The sequence below is a fragment of the Macrobrachium nipponense genome, chromosome 10 (assembly GCF_015104395.2).
Source record: "Macrobrachium nipponense isolate FS-2020 chromosome 10, ASM1510439v2, whole genome shotgun sequence".
In the NCBI taxonomy this organism is placed as follows: domain Eukaryota; kingdom Metazoa; phylum Arthropoda; class Malacostraca; order Decapoda; family Palaemonidae; genus Macrobrachium; species Macrobrachium nipponense.
Window position 1 is genome coordinate 66,073,657 of NC_087204.1, and position 20,000 is coordinate 66,093,656.

At 34.1% G+C, this 20,000-nt stretch overlaps 1 protein-coding gene across 4 annotated transcripts in view; it reads left to right on the plus strand.

Moving 5' to 3' along the window:
- The window catches only part of LOC135223652 (neuromedin-U receptor 2-like), a 908,589-nt gene that overhangs the window by 475,957 nt on the left and 412,632 nt on the right, over positions 1-20,000 (plus strand). For all 4 annotated transcript variants that reach the window (XR_010316551.1, XM_064262302.1, XM_064262305.1 and 1 more), the window contains one exon: positions 16,361-16,397. The gene's annotated coding sequence lies outside the window, so the exon portion shown is untranslated. The remainder of the gene's footprint in view (positions 1-16,360; positions 16,398-20,000) is intronic.

Below are 20,000 nucleotides of genomic sequence, written 5' to 3' on the forward strand. Positions count from 1 at the left end.
TTCTGGACACTTTTCGTACGACTCAATCAGTAGAGTTCGCAAAGATTGAGTTAAGTGGTGTTTTGAAGTCTGCAAAATGAGAAAACAGTATTAAGTCAAAGTTACAGAACATTCAGACCGTTAGCTTCTAACTGATGATATCGTTTAAACAATTTCTTTGCTGAATGTTTTATCAGGGTCAATCAATAAATGTTTATCACGACATCCGTAAAGAATTCCTGAAAAGAATTCTCTTTTGAAATAGTGAAGAGCGCTTCCCTCATTTGACTATTCCCCAGGTAATATTTTATGACCTCTAACCCTCGTGTGTTTCCGTGTATGCTCTAACAACACAAATATTTCTGTTTGCTTCGTTGGGCTGTTGGAAAATTCCTAACACGCTAATTAAACCGAATATTTTAGAATTTCTCTCTCTCTCTCTCTCTCTCTCTCTCTCTCTCTCTCTCTCTCTCAGGTGGACTACTATGAGATTCAGGGCCTCTGTAACACGGTTTTTTGGACTGCTCCTTATCAAAGCATCGGATGTTGCTGAAAGTTGACATATGTATATTTTACAGCCACACACAAATTTTGTCAGCATTATCAATAACCTAAACCCGATAGTTTTAATTTTTATAGAGTAAAAATTATGTAGCCGACGCCGCCATGGCCAATGATTACGAGCCAAGAGTCGAAAAATATTCATTACGTAAGCAAGGTAAACACCATTGACGAAATGTTGCCCCGCCCATCCACCAGACAGAAACTCATTCACCTTGTTCCATCGGCTCTGAAACCCATAGCAGTCAAGAATGCTTGATTCGCAAGGTAATCAGCAGAGTGTTGATCACCAGCAATCTTCGGATGATTCTGGTGCCATAATTTGTAAGCTTAATGAAATAACCTATCATCTAATGTTAAACCTAATTTCTGAGGAGACCATGGCTTATTGCACAGTGAAAAAACATGACAAAGACTTTATGAATGGCGGAACGGTACATAGATGTGGGTAGGGTATCTGTGCTAGCGTTGTAATACTACTGTAGCAGTAGTGCCACAACAGTAGTAATAGCAGTAATATACGTGAATTGAACGTTTAGGCCAACTGCTGGGATCCTTGAGGATCATTTAGCACTTCTTACAACTACTCGAGAAAAGAGTTTTTATAGCCAGAAGTTAAATATTCTAATCAAACAATGCCCATGATAGCCTTCAGTGTTACCCTGAATTATAACGAGGCCAAAGTGGGTGGAGCCTCATGAAGTCATCATTCTGACGATAATTATTGGTGAAGGTTTAAAGCCAAAATACGGTACTGGTTATTTTTCATTTCAGTAAATAGGTAGATAGCCAATAAATAAAAATTGCTAGACATTGGATATAGCAGTTATCAAATCAAGCTTGTCTACTATGTTTTTGAAAATTGCCAACTATTCCCTACATCTTGTCAATCTGATTGTGACCTATAAAGTACACTGTAATTTCTTAGCAAACTAATTTGGGGAGTTAGACTATAATCAAAGTGTTTTTGTATTTATTAACATATTTTGTTGGTTTGTTCATTATGACAATTATCAGTGGAGATGTTTCAGAGTTCATAAAGGTGCACTGCTTTGCTTGTATTTGAATTTTTATGTCATTGTTGCCAGAGATTTAGCCTTCGTTACGTATTGCCAATCATCCATCGAGAAAGAGGGAAAAAATGCTGTCATAAGTTACGTAACGAGTGCGTTCGAAACCTTTTCTCTGAGTAAGTTGGCCCGTCTTCAAAAAAAGTCACTTTTACATTATAAGTACCAAATTTATTCAACCTTCGTAATGCAGAATAAAGTCAAAATTTATGTGAAGATATAACGTGTATTCTGAATAAGCGTTATATTTATGAAATGCATAGATAAAAAGTTATTGCGAAAAAACCGTGTTACAGAGGCCCTGAATCTCATAGTAGTTTACTCAGTTTAAACATGATTTCCATTTTGACCCGGAGAGGCTTCCTTGTGATTAAATCTAATTTCCTAATTAAGGCTAAACATTCTCTCAGGTCACCAGCGTCATATAAAGAACTGATTGTCTACAGAGAATGATTGGATCATAATTCTTCATTTGGAAAGTCTCAATTTAAGTTGGGCCCCATCATCATAATGGGCTTTTGGAGAATCTAGTTACTAATCTTGAGATCTCGAGAGGTTCCGAGAATAATAAGATGAAACTTAATTTCGGTAATTCATTAACTTGCTTTTAGACTTCTATAGTTTATATTTTCTTAAATTGTTCACATTTTCACAGGATATAATGTACTAAGCGGGGTCTCAATTTCTCTTAAAATCAATTAAGAGATAGGCCTACTCTTTCTCACTGATTCGTTGTACACAAAGAACAAACGGCTTTGCCAGATGTCCTACAACTGCCGATATCCTACAGAGGTCAATGAGTGAACAATGGATTTAACTTGACCTAATCTGTATTTCAGCTACTGCACGTAGTGTTTCATATGGTATTTTAATGGAAGTGTAACGCGCGTGATATATTACACTTACATATAACAGTCCTATGGTTTTAAATACATACATTACATACATATATATATATATCATATATATTATATATATATATATATATATATATATATATATATATATATATATATATATATATATATATATATATATATATATATATATATATATATATATATATATATATATATATATATATATATATATATATATATATTATATATATATATATATATATATATATATATATATGTTTTTATATATATATATATATATATATATATATATGTATGTATGTAGTATGTATGTATGAATGTATGTATATAAAACCATAGGACTGTTATATGTAAGTATGTAAGTGTATATATCACCATGTTACAGTTCCATTAAAATACCAATAAGAAACAGATTAGGTCAAGTTACGCCCATTGTTCACACACTGAACTTTGTAGGATATCAGCAGTTGTATGGCATCTGGCAAAACTGTTTGTTCTTTGTGGACAACGAATCAGTGACAAAAAGTAGGCCTATCTTATAGCTAATTTTATGAGGAATAGACTTCCTTAGGAAAGGTTTTTTTTTTTTTTTTCTGGGAATTTGCAGGGCTATCCAGCAGACAACTCCTCATTAGTTTTTATGGGAAGAAAAAATAGCCAGTCAAAACACGACTCTTGAATAATTAATTATTTTATCTAAATGGATTAAACGGAGAAGTATTACCAGAGTTGCTTAAAATATCGTAGATATTTACGTATATTATATCCTGCTAAAAGTTTGAACAATATGAAGAATATATATATATATATATATATATATATATATATATATATATATATATATATATATATATATATATATATATATATATATATATATATATATATATATATTGACGATCTATCGCTAAACATGCGGTATTTCATGTTGTCCTAGAGCTGGAGGAAGGGATGAAAGGAGTCAACCAAACGCTTTCGTGTGAGGATGTGTAAAAGCGCTTGGTCTCCTTTCATTCCTCCCTCCAGCTCTATGAATATATTTATATATATATATATTATATATATATATATATATATATATATAATATATATATATATATATGAGGATTCCAGGCGGAGATATGTAACAGCATACAGCATGGTCCAACAAACGCATCAAAAAGGCCATAATTATTTCAAAAGAGACGTTTCATACATATCCTATGTGCATCCTCAATCTGCAAGTATAACATAAAATTCGTTAAAATTTACAAGAAACAATTTTAAAATATAGTTGAGAGAAAAGGAAAGAAATGTACAAGAATGAAAATTAATGCAATTTGAAAAGTATACAGTAAAAAAGACACCAGTTCTCACCAAACCATCCAAAGGAGAAGATGATGAACGAATGACCAAAACCGGATACCAACCTACGACTTCAGTCATGAAAAATAAAGAGGAGAAGCGGAAACGTTAGAGTTCAAAGAAGGAACGAGCCGTTTGATGTATAAGGACTCAAGTATAGTTGGGTAATCACTATGGCTTGCTCCACCAATAATAGAGAAATGCTTTTTATTCATTTCAATTTCACATATAAAGGCATGAGTCTTTATATTAGAAAATTCTGGTTTACTCAATTTCTGACCCGTTATAAAACTGTATCCCCACATAGCTACAATATCTCATCTACAGTAACCTACGGATTGATCCAACATATAAACCGGGACATCCCGGGCACTTGAATTTATTTTTTTATGAAATAATGTTGGATCTCATGAAAGTCTGAAGTTTGTCCTGATAGCCGAAGAATACGCAAATCTTGAGTGGACTGATTGGAATTAATTGCATTTTAAAGCAGCCAAATTCCTTTCCGATTATTTGTTTAAGTTTGGCAGAAAACTTGTTGTCTGAAATAAATATATATAAATATGAAATTTACCACGGAAAAAAGGAAACAACTCTACCTTTTTATATAACAATGTAAGCAGTGACAATGGTGAATTTACTTCATCTGTGTACAGAAAAAGAACATACACTGGACTTGCGAACACTTTCTATAGTTCATGCCTTAAGAACTATAAACTGAGTTCCATATACACTTTGGTTTATAAGGCTCTTCGTTATTCTTCGAGTTGGTCTCTTTCACAATGAAATTTTAGTTTTAGTTAAATGTTTCTTACAGAACTCCTATCCTGAAAATATGGTTTGTATAGTCATTAACAGACTGCTGTAAGAACATTTATCCAATCCGACGCCCGTTTATAATCTTTTAAAGAAAAATATATGAGCCACAATCCCATTTATTTCAGCAACAAGTTTTCTGCCAAACTTAAACAAATAATCGAAAAGGAATTTGGCTGCTTTAAAATACAAATTAATTCCAATCAATCCACTCAAGATTGGCGTATTCTTCGGCTATCAGGACAAACTGCAGACTTTCATGAGATCCAACATTATTTCATAAAAAAAGAAATTCGAGCGCCCGGGATGTGCCGGTACTTATGTTGGATCAAGCTGTAGGTTACTGTAGATGAAATATTGTAGCCACGTGGGGATACAGTTTTAGAACGGGTCAGAAGCTGAGTAAACCCGAATTTTCTAATTTAAAGAATCATGCCTCTGTGTATGTAAAATTGAAATAGATAAAAAGCGTTTCTGTATTATTGGTGAAACAACCCAGACTGATTGCCTAGCTACCCTTGAGTCCTTATACATCAAGCGGCTCGTTTCTTCTTTGAATTCAAACGTTTCCGCTTCTCCTCTTTATCTTGCATGACTGAAGTCGTAGATTAGTTTTCAAGTCTTGGTCATTCATTCATCTCCTTCTCCTTTGGATGGTTTGGTGAGAACTGGTGTCTTGTTTACTGTATACCTTTTAAGATAATTATTCATAATATGGCTACGTTCGTCAAACGTTCGAATTGGCTAACATGGTAGAGGGGGTTGGATATCGATTCTAATTACAAATAACCGAGTTCGACGGTGATTTGTAAGGTCAGAATCGGTATAAACTTATAGCCTCACTTGTTAGCCGATGCGTTAACGTCAATGTCGTCCTGATTTCGTTCCTGTCCGCTGGACAATGGTTCGATCCCATGAGGGGACGAAATTATTATCAACTGAAAAATTACCCTTCGGTTTACATATATGAAAATATATCAATTCCGAGGTAGAGCGAATTAGATATTCAAGGACATTTGTAGCTCGAATAATTTATGAATCACGGGGATGTGATAATTATTCTACCGACCCCCTGAAGACAAGGCCAGAGACACACCCAACAATAAAATAAAAATTCCACACCTGGACAGGATTAAGACGGTGACCCAGACCCTCGGAAAATCTAACCCTTTTGCATTTACTTACCCAAATACCTTAGCCAAATCCCTGATTAACGTCCAACAAAAGACATCCCCCAAGGACACAGGCATTTACAAAATCCCATGCCTGGACTGTGACCAATCTTACATTGGATTTACAGGAAAATCACTTCCCCAGAGATTAATACAGCACAAACGGTCAGTTAGGTATGGACAACAGAACTCAGCTATTTACAACCATATAAATGAACATAACCATAGAATAAACTGGAATTTGTCACATATAATTTATAGCAGCAACTGCCGGTACAAGAGTCAAATGATGGAATCGGCCTTGATTAAAGAGAGGCAGGTAATGAATATCTCAAAGGGAGCATGGGACACAGATGTCATCGAAAAGGTTTACATTCAACCAACGCTTAAAGAGGATTACAGGAAGATTATCAGCGGGAGTGACCTAAATTGGCTTACCTGTGGATGGACCTCTTGGTATATATACCTCCTTTTCTGTAACTTTTCTCATTCATCTACCTGAAGAGGGAGACAGCAGTCTCTGAAATATAGTATTTTTCTCTCTATATTTTGGTGTTTTTATGGGCTCCTTTTATTAGATGGAATTCTGTTATAATGGAACATTTTTACCAGTCACATAAAATCATAAAATGTAATATATATATATATATATATTATATATATATATATATATATATTATATATTAATATATTATATATATATATATATATATATATATTTAAATAAATACAATATATGTATACATATAATATATATATATATATATATATATGTTATATATATATATATATATATATATATATATATATATATATATATAAGAAACGCGTCCCGTACAGCTCTTATAAGTAACAAGACTGTAGGAATCAGCGACAAACGTGCCCATCCAAGAAAGTCGAAATCCACAGGTGGTCAAAAAGACGCCCTTTGGGAGCATGTGAGTTGCACCTGCATTAGGACTATTGAACTACGATGACAAGAGGTAAGGAGAGTATAAGGCACCAATGAAAGAGAGCGGCAAAGAACTATAAGCAAGCTACATAACTCAATAACATGGTGATTCGACCAAGGGTTTAAAGAGGTCGTTCGAGCTATGGGACTCGAACTTATTCGGTGTGACAACGGTTATAGAGAACCTGTATAACTGCAGCCATCTCACGGCTCAAAGGGAAACAATTTAACATGAAGTAAAATGCAAAAAGAGAGATAAATGAAATTTAGACGATTAGATGAGCAAGAATATATGAAACATTCCATTTTGAGGAAAGTTTGGTATTGCTAATATAACAACATCTCCATGGCAAGAAGTGAGATTTTTGAGGAAATAAAAGGGCAGTCGAAAGAACTTGTATTTCAAGAGATCGAGCAGCCAAAAGGAGCATCCAGATAGGCGAGTAGGTAATGAGGTATGTCGTTAGAAACTGTCCTTGACATGCTTACCGCTTTATGAAACTGTAAGCTCTTTAGGTGCGTTTCGGCGAGCAAACAGATTCATAATGAACAGCAGAAGACGAGATGAATCGTTGATAATGGACTATTTGGCTTTGGACCCTTCTAAAAGACAATATAACTTGTTTTGCGTAAGATGGACGTTGTTCTTTAGAAAATGCAGATCCAAGTCAATATTTTCTTTGCCTTTTATATTTGTCATTAGCTTCTACCTAAGTAAAAAATCTATAACCGTAGCAGCAGCCTATTACAAAACATCAACCAAACTACCTTAAATACCTGAAATTCGTCCAAGATATCAGCAGGGTTTTTTTTCCTTCGTCTCTTTCCCCATCTAAAACACCTTACATTTTTTTTCATATCTGTCGCGTACAAGCACATAATCGAATTATCTGTATTTAAAGAAAACATTCAAGTATTGTGCCGTAGCGTCGTCCCTCCTTCCTCGCCCCACCCCGTTCTAGAAACAATAAGTGATAAGTAGATGCTTATATATATAAATTATAAGAAACTGACAAATTTACTGCATGCATGTTTAATCTTTCCGTACACACTTGAGGTCTGTAAAAGTATGTGTGCCATAAGTATTGGAGAAGAACTAAAGTTTTCAGTACGTTTATGTCATTCCAAGTCAACATAACTATTCTTATATAATTCCCTTTTCCCCCTTTATGAGTGTGCTTGTGCACATAGTTCAGTATGCTTCCTCAGCAACAGATTAAGAAACACTGCCTTAACAATAATATGGTGTGTATATATTGTTCAGGCTTCTTGCAACTGAGACAGCTTGTACGTTCCTCAAGTTGGCAGAAAGCCACAACCAATAGTTCACTGAAGACTTATGATATAAGGGACATAAACACTGAAGATTCGTTTTCTCGGCAAGTAATTAAGAGGAAAAGAGAAGCTTGTTTTCCTGCGCATCACGTTTGAGTAATCGCCTAATTTCATCAAGGGCTCTCTCGATAAAAAAAAAAAAAATAAAAACTTTTTTAAGCCCGAAAGAGATTAGGTGAATACCGCCGTAATTTTAAACTAGATTCTTCCTGACGTATCCCGTGAAAGAGGGACAGAGAAGGAGAAGTTCAGAGACCCTTCCTTGTTCCTGGCTGCAGACGCCCTGTGGCTATAAAGCATCCTCTAATTACAGACTCCGAACGAGCTGCCAGTGACACCATCCGGAGGGTTAGTTGCTGGAGCGTGGAAAGTATGCTAGAACTCGTTTCCTTTCTTTCAAAATAACCTAATGGGCTCCATTTACTCCCGACTTTCCTTGTACCGGCCGTAATTCACCTGCAGGCAAATTACGCATATACGGGAATGAGAGGGAAGTCTCATTCTCTCCTGAATGATCCCGCCTCTTGAAGGAAGTTGAAGGGCTGAAGAGTTTCAGTTGTGACTCCAAAGGCAATTAGTTCTGGCTTTGGTGCAGTGAACTTGGTAAAAAAAATAAATAAATAAAAAACATTAAGATGCAAATGGACTTTCTAAGATGCCGACGACCCCAATTTGTACTTGTCTCGGTCTTTTTTGCTTCTAGTTGTTCGGAAAAGTCAGATAAATAATATATTGGTCCAATTTATATGGAATATAGTAGGCAGAAGAACGACATTACGATTCAAGATATTTCTACTGTACCTATTGGTTTTACTATCACTTTATTTTCGTCCTTTGTAAATACGCATTCCAGCAATGATATGTATGCGGATTTAAAGTACGTTTCTATATAAATTCAAACACAGACACACACACAGACACACACACACACACACACATATATATATATATATATATATATATATTATATATATATATATATATATATATATCATTGGTGCATTTGGTTCTCTTTCTGCACCAAAACAGTCTTTTGAATAAGAACAAAACAGGCCGTAGACAATACATCTCTCTCTTCTCTCTCTCTCTCTCTCTCTCTCTCTCTCTCTCTCTCTGAGTGTGTGTGTGCGTGTGTATGTGTGTGTGTGTTTTTTTTTACTCTTGTTTCTCGTACAGTGTGATAGTATTTTATGTAAATGTTTGGGTTTATTCAAAATCTATTTATTCATATGTTTCATATCTTTAGACGTGTTAATGCTTATATATTTGCTCTCTTATGATTTTTTAGTCTTCCTGATATTGCGTATCTATAAGGCTTATATGTAAGGTTGCCTCTTTAGTGTTATTTTGCAGGCAGACCTTTGACAATATGAACTTTGTTTATTTTATTTTCTTTTTTTTGACAAAATTCTTTTAATTCATTAACAAACAGTACGGTAAACATAAACATAAGAAATAGGTCATTTGGCTCAATGTTCTGATACATGACGAACTAGACTTGGGACAAGGCAAAGTATTAGGGCTTTTATGGTGATCACCTTTAAAGAGAAAATTTTTATTAGATGATAAACTGATATACATAATTTATATAATAATTATTACTTCTTCAACACGAAGAAAAAACTATGTACGCGATCATCAACTATCTTACTTTGCCACAACCTCTAAGTTATAGATCTTTCTTACAATTTTAGCAGAGCATCCAAAAGTAATAGAATAAGTAAATGAATAATAAAAACTTTCATACTGAAGCGCCCAAAACTTAGTCATAATATACGAAAAACACCGAGAGGCAAAACCCTCATGGAGCAGTTTTATTAACAGAAAGCTCGCAGTGAAATGTTGTAAAATAACGCCCTACCCTTCGAACATTAGCAAACCAGAACACACAACTACAGTGTATATATATTACTATATATATATATTATATATATATATATATCTATATATATACTGAAATATATATATTTTATATATATATATCTTAGTGTATCTGATTATAATAACTTTAGCACATGATTCATTAATCACACACATCCACAGGTGACAGGTGAAATATAAGAGATGGGGTGTAGGTCCTATACCCCGTCTCTTATTTTCCACCTGTGGATGTGTGATTATATATATATATATATATATATATATATATATATATATATATATATATATACATATATATAATGAAATTAATTTAATCTCATCGCCGTGATTTCTATACAAAGATTAAGCTACAAATGTCATTTATTATCTAATTCGCTCTGCCTCAGAATTCATATATTTTCACATATGTTAACAGAAGGGAATTTTTTTTTTATTCGTTTCCCGTTACCGGACATCGCGATTTCTTCATATTTCTTTGAAGGTGGAGCTCAAGGCTTTGTAGTGACAAGCATATCCAAAAAAGAATAAAGAATTTGAGAAGTTAAGCGGGCATTGTGGCTATTACAATTTCATGTGTATCTGGCAAAAATGACCAGTAGATTCTACACACACACACATACACGCACACATACACATTATATATATATATATATATATACATAAGGAAACAAGGGAGACGTCTTCTGGTAATTTAACATAGATTTACTTAGCGACGTTTCGTGTTCCAGCCTCATCATCACAGCTGTAAAAAGATAAACACACATAAAGCATAATAAAAGGACTCATCCTAATAACCAACAAACATTTAAAATTCACCCCCCCCCCAAAAAAAAAAAAAAAAAAAAAAAAAAAAAAAAAAAAAAACCTGCAGTGCAGTGCTAAAACAATCACCATTTCAAGTGAAAGGAAGAACACGAGTGACCAGAAGAAGAAGGAAAGGGCCCAAGTAAATATGGTTATGCCAGGTAAAGAGGGGTAGCGGTAGTTTGTTTGTTTAATTTTGGAGCTTGTTTTTATGGAAAGCGATTCGAAGACAGCAAGCTGTTGAAGGGAAGAAGCCCGCGTAATGATTTCAAAATGTTTATATTCAATATTAAGTTTACATTTCTTTGCGTGTTCTCGAATATTCGAGAATTCTGGCAATCCATGCGGATTTTAAGAAAGGGGAGGCCCCGACATCATTTCCCAAACTACATTTGGGACACGAAAATGTATAGACCGCATTGGAAGTCAAAAGAGGGCTCAGTTTTTCTTTATGTCTCAATAAAGACCCACTAGTTAACGGGTTAATTAAGATTAAATGGCATTTTATGGCCGGACAATGTTCACGTATTAAACGTTTAACTTGAGTATAAAACGATGTATCACTAATAAACGGGACACGGAAAGAATGGCATTCTAGTGCAATTGGTCTGTTATTTTTCTCTATTAATTTATTATTTAAAAGGTTGAATAGGTTTTTAAAGGAAACCTTAGCAGTTATCCATGAAGTATTGTCGTAAAACAGTAATGTCATGGTGAAATTCGGACCATCCACAGAAGAGAGAATAGGCTCTGTGGAAGAGGGTATATAAACCGTTTAATTCAAAACTAAAACTAAAAAAGCTATAAAAATCTTTGCCTAGTCCAGTAAACGTCTTTTTTCTTCTTTTTTTTTCAAATGAGGTGTACAAGACGTCTGTATTGCGTTACTCTTCTGTATCTAAGAAAGAGAGCTTATTATCTTGTTCATAATTAGTTGTAAATTTGATATTAGGGTGGGCTGAATTGGGAAATTGCAAGAAGGAATCAGCCCTGTCTTTGTCTCGGAAAAGAAGAAACGTATCGTCAACGTAACGGCAATAAAAAAGAGGATGATTAGCTAAATGGCAATTGTCCGGCAACAGCTCACAAATAAAAATATTCGCAAAGACCGGGACTGCTGGACTGCCCATAATCATACCATCGCGTTGTACATAAGACTTAGCTTTGAAAATAAAAGCGGTGTCCTGCACTGCTAAAGTTATAAGCTTCTTTCTTTAAATTGTTCAGCATTTTTAATGGTGTAATAATTATAAGAAAAATCTGTTAATAAACGTACTAAGTATTTAGCCAACTTGGAATTGGGGGGTCATAAGATGTTAGAATCGGTCTTAAAGGAACACCCCCCTCAACAGCTTGCTGTCTTCGACTCGTTTTTCATAAAAACAATAGTTCCGAAATTCAACAACCAAACTACCACTACTCTTCTTTACCTGGCATAACTATATTGACTTGCGACCTTTCCTCCTTCTTCTGGGGGGCACTCGTTTTCTTCCCCTCACTTGAAATGATGATTGTTTTACCACTGTAGGGCCTTTTTTTTATGAATTTTAAATGTATATTGGTTTTGGATGAGTTATTTTATTAAGTTGTATGTGTGTTTATCTTCTACAGTTGTGATGATGGGGCTGGACCACAAAACGTCTCTAAATAAATCTTTGCCAAATTTCCAGAAGAGTTCTCCCTTGGCTGCTGATATATATATATATATATATATATATATATATATATATATATATATATATATATAATATATATATACTACATATATATATATATATATATATATATATATATATATATATATATATATTTATATATATATCATGTGGTTGTGTGTGTATAACTGAATTACGAAAATCTGGAACGTGATGAATATCTTACTATAATGGGCGTTATGTGTGTTAATCAAAATTCCCTTCTGTCAAATATATGATAATATATTAATCCCGAGGTAAAGCGAATAAGATATTAAAGGACATTTGTAGCTTAATGCGTATGTAATATATATATATATATATAATATATATATATATATATATATATATGTGTGTGTGTATATATATATATATATATATATATATATATATATATATATATATATATATATACTTATGGTGTTTCAGGACATGCTGTGGTTGGGTATGATTATTTGGTATATCTTAAAAATAATATATTTTAGAGAACTAACACCAATTACTATTTTATCACTAAATCCCAGATTAACTTCTTACTTACTGTTCTAGAACAACCAAGAATATTGCAACAAAATATCGTATTCGAAAATTTTCTTTATTTTATCAGCTTATGTCTTCATATTTGCTTAGATCTAAATTTCTGTTCAGTTTCCTAAACATTACTTTTCTCCTCCTGCTGGGATTGTATGCATCTATTTAATCATAAAACTCTTGATTTTATTATAACTGCATTTAATGACAGTCAGTAGTAACATGTTGACTTTCTATCCACGATCAGAGATGCTGAATATAGTTGCATTACGGAACCATTAGATTATGGTGCACACGACAAATAGTTCGCCTGTAAAGGTAATGACCGATATTATCATGTCTAAATACTATGCTATTTGTCTCACATGGTTACTCTTAGAACGTACAGAATTTGCTATATTTCGGGAAAAGTATGGGCACTAGGTAATAAAGTAAACTTCTCTGTTAGAGTAAACAGCTAAGATCAGTTCGAAATCCCTGTTTTATGATGTTTATATTTATATATATATATATATATATATATATATATATATATATATATATATATATATATAATATATATATATATATCTGTGTATCTTAAAATAGATGGATAATGTCTAATGGCCTATTCTTAGTTAACTGATTACCTACATACCCTATCACTATTTTTCTGGATACTTGATACAGTTTGTGTGGCAACAGGAATCCAGACAAAAATAAACGCACCAAGTATTTATATCAAGAGCAGAGAAACTCTGCTGTTGTTATCTGCTCCACTGAAAGACTAAATACTTCACTTCCTACCAAAATTGAAACTGAAAGATGGCTTACAACTAATAATTTTATTAATGACAGAATTTAGAACTAGCAAATAAGCAGGTGTTCTGGTTTCTCGTGCTGGAAATGATTATAGGCAATTGTTGTTTTAAATTGTATACTTCAAGGGAGAAGCCGTGCAAATATTCCCTTTATCTATGTGTCATTCTATCGGTCTGTCAGCCTTTCTCTCTTTCCTCTCTCCCCCCGTCTCTCTCTCTTCATTCTATATATATATATATATATATATATATATATATATATATATATATATATATGTGTGTGTGTGTGTGTGTGTGTGTGTGTGTGTGTGTGTGTGTATGTATTTATACATGCATATCTATATATATAAAAAAGGATGTATGTGTGTGTGTCTGTGTTTGTACCACATAAACTTTTATATGCATTGAGGAGTTTCAACCAAACTTGGTATACATATAAGTTAGCATCGAGGAAAGAGTACTGTGGGGGGTAAGACATCATTGGATATCCACTTTGGATATTCTCAGGGCATTCGATAAGATCCTTGGAGAACTGGTATTTGCTTCATATATTTCCTCGCAAATGTTTATATTCAGAACTTAGATTTAAAGTGACTCATAATACTAGAGTTTCATTAAAGTTCTCCTCCCAAGAAGCCTCGCATCCGTTTCATCGCCCGCATGTCCGTCCCTGCAGCTGAAGTGCTGATGATATTATCTTACGCACATCTCGCCCTTTGAAGTTAACTTTGAGCCTCATCATATTAAATTATGATTATCAATGCGAGACCGAACTTCCCTTTGACAAGGAAAGTCGAGCCTTAAGTAATTGCAACCCATGAATAAATTCATGGTGCCATTCCCTTCAGTTTCCTCAGTATGTTAAGAAAATTATAATTTATCCTAGAATACGTTAGTAACAGCATTAATTCTGAATCAAAATAATCAAATAAATAACTGCATTATTGTCATTTAAACAGATTAGTTTACTATAATTCATGGAGTTCCATATGTTTTGAAGGCAAAGTTGAGAAAAGTACTTTTTTTTTAATTACTAATATGGAATTCAGTTTGTTATAGTTCTAATTTTGAGATAGCTGAGTTTAATAATGACACTCCCGATGGCCTTCAAGTCCAAGTTCCGCCCTAGCAGGGAGGGGGAGTGAAAAGGGTTGTGAAAGGGTGATGTAAAAATAACCAAAAACAACAGATATTAGTTCCATACCCATAGTTTTCGAGGTCGTTGGGATGAATAGTGACATTTCTAATGCCCTTCAAGACCAAGTTTAGCCCCAATACAAGGGGTTGTGAAGAGAGGTGGGAAGGAGTTGACATGTAAACGTAATTGAAAACGACAGATATTAGTGTCTAATCCATATTTTTCCAAATCGCTGAGATGAATATTGACACTCCTGAGCCCATTCAAGTCTAAGTTCAGTTCCAATACGGAGGGGAAGGGGTGGAAAGGGGTGGGAATGGGGTGATATTATGTAAGAATAACCTAAAACAACAGTTTTCGAGGTCGTTAGGATGAAAATAAAAATGACTGAAAATGACAGATATTAGCATCTAATCCATAGTATTTGACGTTGCTGAGATTAATAATGACACTCCCGATGACCCTCAAGTCTATGTAAGTTCAGCCCTAATAGGAAGTGGGGGTGGGTGTCTAATTTATAGTTTTCAAGGTCGCTCAGATGAATAGTGACACTTCCGATACCCTTCAAGTCCAAGTGACACTTCTGAAACCCTTCAAGTCCAAGTTTAGCCTTAATAGAAAGAGAGGGGTGAGAAGGGGGTGGGAAGGTGGTGACATCTAAAAATAACTATTAGTGTCTGATCCATAGCTTTTGAAGTTGCTGGGACAAACAGTAGTGCTTCCGGTACCCCTGAAGTTCAAGGTAAGTCCCGATAGGAAGGGGGGGTGAGAAGGGGTAAAAAATAAAATTTAAAAAGTGATGTATATTAGTGCCTACTCCATTGTTTTTGAGATTGCTGGGATGAACACAAACACTCCCAGTGCCCTTCAAGTCTAAGTTCAGCCCCAATAGGAATAAGGGTGAGAAGTGGTGAAATATAAAATGTCAAAAATGTTTGGCAATGTAACTGAAGCAACAGTCTTAACAGGAAAGGGAGAGAGAGAGAGAGAGAGAGAGAGAGAGAGAGAGAGAAAGAGAGAGAGAGAATGAAAGGAAGTGAGAGAGAGAGTATAGAGACAGTTTGGGTGGAGAGAGAGAAAGAGAGAGTTTATCAGTTGTCATTCAGAGTTTTCCCGGGCAGCACCGGGTTGGTCAGCTATCATGCATACATATATATATATATATATATATATATTATATATATTATATATATATATAACATGTGTATATATATATATATATATATATATATATATATATATAATACATGTATGTATGTATGTGTGCGAGAACGTGCGTGTATATAAGCAATAGTTCGCGTTTGAGAATATATGTGTAAAATCAGCTTTTATATTGTGATGAATCTCATGTTGTAAATGGTTATAGATTTCCACAAAGCTAATATTTGCTTTTATCTTGCAGGTTGTAGTTGTAAATCCCTGCTAGCGTTACAGCAAAGGTGAGTGTTATGACGGTTTTTGTGTTAAAGCTTCAGGTTTATTAATTTACCAACTTTTAGTATTGATAAAATTGTATTTTAATTTGCTATCAACTGACAAATCTAATGGAAAACAAAACTAAAAACACTGAAATAATTTTGGTACCTCATTTGAGACGGACATTTACGTGTCTCCAGTTCGGAAGCGCACTGTACTAACTTTGGAAATTTCCGGAAAGTACTCGGTTACGTTATCTGTCCATATTGTATCGATGTGCAATAGAAACGCAGCCTATTACTACATTTCCTGATATAACCAACCATTGCATTATCGCCGCTCAAGTTTTTGATTGACAGGTTTAATGATGTGAACGGCCGTTCCAAGGTTATTGGTCATCAAAAAAAAAAAAGATATAAAAGATTCCCATTAGAGTATTTCCTTTCGTTATTGCTATTCACGATGTGCTTCATTTTATCAAGCATTTATGAACTCATAGCTGGTTCTCAATGAGGCAAATTCGTCGTACTTCAGAATCTGAAAGGAGGTTGCTTACATATCCATTCACACACTTGCTACACTAATCCGAATTGATTATTCTGAAGTGAGACTAGCAACCAGCGAGTCTTGAGCCCATTCAGTTGAGGGAAGTGGTGGCGGATTTTCACCAGAAAATCGACTATTCACTGAAAATAGTTTTTTCACTCAGAAAAATAGCAGGATAGTATGGCAACACACCCAAAATTTTTAAAGTCCTAGCCATTTTAGAAGTATTTTATATTAATATTTTATTTGACCCAATTTCAGTTATCAAACACATTTTTTTCTGAATATTTTCATTTGTTATTTTATCGGCATGCATAATTCACTCATTAACATTTTTGTCATCCCATGATGTTGGCGATTGTCTCTTTCGAGAAGGACTTTGCACACGTTCCTGGAAGAGTTTAATCCTCAGAAAACCTTTGATTTCTCATGTAAGTTTTTGCCCCTCAAGTCATATCATCTTCCTTATTTTTCAAGCTATTTAGATGATGTTGTTATCATTTTAAAGGTCTCTGAAAGTTCAATAAACACCTTTGACAGAGTTCGTGAGTGAATTATCATGTAAAGAATTTTTTTTCTTATTTTTCATTGATTATTTGTTTCATTTCGCGCTTAGTCTTCACTTTGGATATTTCTTCCATAATTGGTTTTCATTTTAATTTACATATTTAATCCCGGACATTTGTTAAAACGTTTACGCTCTGCCTAATGCAATCGACAGAATTATTCTAAGTTAAAATAGTAAAAACGCTTGAAATACAGTAAAAACCTTTCCATACGGTCCTGGAAGATTTCACACGTCCTCAGAAAACCCTAATTTTCTTAAACGTAAGTTTTAGCTCCTTCAAATCGTATCATCTTCCTTTTTTTAAGCTAATAGGTGATTTTTGTATCATTTATATGTCTTTAAAAGTTGTATAAACGCACTAGACCAGATTTTTTGAATGATTATTTAAAGATTTATGTTATTTTTAAGATTATTTTTATCAATTTGTATTTAGTCTTCAATTTTTTTTCCATAATTTGTTTTTTTCTGAATTTACATATTTAATTACGGACATTTGTTCAAAATTTAACGGTCTTCCCAATACAATTAACAAAATTAGCTTAAGTCCAATAGCTACGCCGATGAAAACGTTTGAAATAAAGCAAGATTTTCATACATTTTTTTTTGGTGTTTTCATTTTTTTCCTTTTCACGTATCGTTTCGAAACTTGCTACGCACGTAAGTAGGTGGTATCATAAGAAAATTTTCATCAATTTTCATTAAGTTTTGTGTAATTTTTTCGTTACCCCGTCAAAATCCGCTACTACTTCCCTCGAGGCAAATGCAACCCACGTGAGTGCCTGCCGACTACTGAGCAGAACGCCCTGTGAATTTGTGAAATATGAGAACGACTTCAGATTACACGTCAGGAAAACCAATTACTTGTGTGAAGGCTCGACTAGTAACCGCAACCTTCGGGGAAGTGGAAGTGGGATACGAGGTGGCCAGGTAACCCTGAGTCATTAAGGGGTAATTGCAGTAGTTTAAGGCAGCGTGGAATTTTATTGGTCTTACTATCAGACTTCGCTGTTGACTGCCTAACCTTTTTTAAAGTTTTCACTTTTGTTTGCGTGTAATTCCATTTAGGTGCTGATCTCAGATGACACAACGGTCAATTTGTTACTATTATAGTTAGTGCGTGTGTGTGTGTGTGTGTACACGTGCGCGCGTGCGCGTGTAGGTGTGTCTGCGTGTGAGCCTTTTATATTTTCAGTTCAGCTCTAATAGTGTAAAAGGTTTCTTAGGAATCTTTTTATCCCATCTCTCTCTCTCTCTCTCTCTCTCTCTCTCTCTCTCTCTCTCTCTCTCTCTCTCTCTCTGTATACATGAGAATGATTACTCTCACTTTCAGGGACTATGACTTAAATGCAACTTTACTGTCGTTTCGTTGTCTCTGGAGATGCGCTCCATTTACAATAAATCGAGCTGTGACTATTGCAGCGTCATCGCTCTCCTATTATGTAACTGAGGTACCAGTCTGTCTATTGTTTGGGTTTATTTATACTGTGCATTTTTCCATCAACATAAGCCTTCATGCGTGATTACGTTCCTGCGTAAGAAATATAATTCCATGTATATGCGAGTGAATTCATATCTCCTTTGCAGAGGGAAGAACTGAAGGTGTCTACATAAATAACGACTTGAAGGAAAACAGACACAACGAGCCCTAAGCCACTGCACACTTATTTATCTACGACGATATATATATTATTTTTCCACCTCAACTTGCAGCAGCTTTTCCACTTTAATGGGGCCATTTTTCAAACCTCTCACACAACTAGCTTTTTCCTCTTTGTGGAAGACTAGTTCGTGGACCAGCTTTTTGTACAAGAAGTGTTAAGATGACCTTTTCGGTGTATATATATATATATATATATATATATATATATATATATATTAATATATATTATAATAATATAATTATATTATAATTATATACATATATATATCACTCGCACACACACTTATATATATATATAATATATATATATATATATATATATATATATATATATATAATATATATATATATATATATATATGGGTTTGCAAATGAATGACTTTGTAATTATGTTCCCTTTTATAATTTTCACGGCATTCGTCGAGTTCACTTTTTCCTGGTAGGTTCACCGACTCAATTTCATTTTGAAGTTTACAGTTGACGAGATGAATGTTATTTTTTTATTTTTTATTATAACATCGTCATACCGTTCGTGTATGTTGTGTTGCATGCAAGAGTTGAATGGCTTAACGAACCGAATATCACTGCGGAATAAAAAAAAAAATGTGGCACCACGATATTTGATTGGACGATATTTTCCTTTCATTTTGGTCATTTTTTTTCTTTACTTATCGTGATACGATTATGTTTAGGTCAAAGTTTCTTGTTAGAGTCGAAAAACTTCTTGGCACAGAAAGGACTGAAGGTCAGAATCATAATTCACGGAGAGAGAAGACATGAGCGGCAGACGACATGAAACCAGTACGGATGAATAATCCTCCCAGTCAGTATTCAAGATGAGGAATTAACGAC